Source organism: Meleagris gallopavo, chromosome 1 (assembly GCF_000146605.3).
Source record: "Meleagris gallopavo isolate NT-WF06-2002-E0010 breed Aviagen turkey brand Nicholas breeding stock chromosome 1, Turkey_5.1, whole genome shotgun sequence".
Taxonomy (NCBI): Eukaryota; Metazoa; Chordata; class Aves; order Galliformes; family Phasianidae; genus Meleagris; species Meleagris gallopavo.
In genome coordinates this window covers 162344049-162346635 of record NC_015011.2, presented here as the reverse complement: position 1 = coordinate 162346635, position 2587 = coordinate 162344049, and positions in this window count along the sequence as shown.

The following is a 2587-nucleotide window of genomic DNA, read 5'->3' as shown; positions in this document are numbered from 1 at the left end:
TGAAATTCACTTGCAGCTTGTCATTTTTGGCTGACTGTGCTGACAGCAAGTGCTTTTTTTTTCTTTTAAGTTTCTGAGGGGTCAAATCTAAACCCTCAAGGGAAGCATCCTAGCTATCTTCATGTGGCATTAGTCACTAATAATGGCAGCTGAAGACAGCAGCAGCAGCAAGGGATTTCATTACAAAGGGCAGAGAATCCTTTCTATTTAACATATGTAATGCGTTTAATGCCTTTAATCCAATCTTCAGGAGAATACAGATGTTTTATTGACCCTTTCAGGTCACAAGTCTGACTTTTAGAGGCTTTAGGCATTACAAAAAATCACTGCTGTGATGGTGTCAAGGACTCACACATTTTTGTGCAACGTTTACAGCGCTTCCAATTCCCTTAGATTTATTTGAGTAGTATTTCCTTCCCAGCCTTCCTAACCTGTCACATTCCTTGCTTTATCTTTCTACACTTGCTTTCCTCAACTTTTTTTTGGTCCCATATGATGCCCTAAATTACACACAGGGAACTACTTTTCCTGTTAAATTCTGGTGGATGCTCAGTTGGTATGTCTGTTGTAGTAAATGTTACTTCTGAGCTGGTTATCCCTTAGAGAAAAATTTGAGCTTTCTTCCACCTTGTCCTCGACCTTACAGAAGAGTTACCAGCCTCGTGCACACAGTTCCAAAGCTGTTCATTTTTTCACAGCAGATGGGATAGATAAAGCTGGTGAGATAACAGTCCAGTACACAAGGGACTCATCAGAATTGTGGCTTGAACTATAGCTCTCTATCCACGCGCTTTTTGGCACTGATTGGCTCTTCCTTTTTATAGTGTCAAAGGAAATCATAGAATCATATAGAGGCTTGGGTAGGAAAGGACCTCAAAGATTATCTAGTTCCAAGCCTGCTGCCATGATCAGGGTTGACAACTACTAAATCAGGCACTAGATCAGCTTGCCCAGGGCCCTGTACAAGCTGAAAATGAAGATATACTGCTCTGAGTATGTAGCTTCAGCGAATGTTCTACATGCTGGATGTTTTTAGAACATCCCAGAGGATTTTAACATATGCAACCCTGCTTGCATTCTCTGAAAGGAAGGCAGGAGTCCAGGCAGGAGTCTCTGAGCTCTGCAAACATCCCTGGAGACACGGCCCACAGTTTCTTATTTCCTTACATAGGTGGTTACTTAGCTTTGTTTTGGGACACATCTCAGTGCTCCTAAAATACTTCCCACCTGACTGCTCCTAAACTCCCTTCCAAATGGATCTCTAAAGTTCCTAAGAGCCAATGCCACTGATAAGTCAGATCACAAGGAAATTATCTACGCTCTCTTTGTCAGCTTCACCGAATACTTGCTGGACGAAGGCTATCTTATTTATTTCCACAAGCTCATCATGGATGCATGTGGTACTTTATGACCAGTGAACCTTTCCCTGTGCCCAAAATACTGCAGCATCGAGATCATTGACTCTCTAGACTGAAGAGAAGATTTGATGCTTTTGGTATATAATTATCCAAGGCATTTAGGGAAACTGTACCAGGAACAAGCTCCTTTATTCACCTTTGAGTCTCCTTTTGAGCACCAAAGAATGAATTTTTAAAAAATGTATCAAAAAATATAACAAGACAGCTCATGTTGGTATAAGCACACTTAAAGAGCTGTACTCAGTGATCCTTTCAACTCAGGATATTCTATGACTCTATAAAATTACAACTGAAAATCTATTGAAGAGGGAAACTTTAACAGAGGAAAACATGCAATTTCAGCTCACAAAAGATGGCTTGAGTACTTGATGAAATGCCTTGGTTACTTCATTACCCTTTGGACATGATATTTCAGCTTAATCAGTCATTTTGGAATGGGATCTGAGGACTCCAGTATCTGTCATTGTACCAACACCATGGTGATTTTTTGCTGCAGAGTATGGATATGTCACTGAAAGAGAAGACACTTGTGATTAAGCTGGTAAGCTTTGGCTTAAGACCTTGGACTCTATTTCAGTTCTGCTAGAAGCTTAATTTATAACATCAGGAACCTCATCAAATTTTTAGGTCCTTGTCCTCTGTTCCGTTAGATGTCCTTCCACCATTGCTCTGGCTGCCTCATCTGTCTGAACTTTCCCTGATGTATTTAATTGTGTTTCATAGAGATCTCTCCTCTTGGCAGGGACTTCTAAGCATCCCTGTACTGAGCAACAACAGTATGGAAGCAAGCCATTAATGACATGGAAAGGGAAGATACAAAGCTGAAGAATGCGTTCTACTCCAAACATTAGACAAAATTATGCTATGTATCACAGAATCACAGAATCACAGAATTGTAGGGGTTGGAAGGGACCTCTAGAGATCATCGAGACCAACCTCCCTGCCAAAGCAGGTTCCCTACACCAGGTCGCACAGGTAGGCATCCAGGCGAGACTTGAATATCTCCAGAGAAGGAGACTCCACAACCCCCCTGGGCAGCCTGTTCCAGTGCTCCGTCACCCTCACCGTGAAGAAGTTCTTACGCACATTCGTGCGAAACTTCCTATGCTGCAGCTTATGTCCGTTTCCCCTCGTCCTGTCTCCACGTACCACTGAAAAGAGACTGGCCT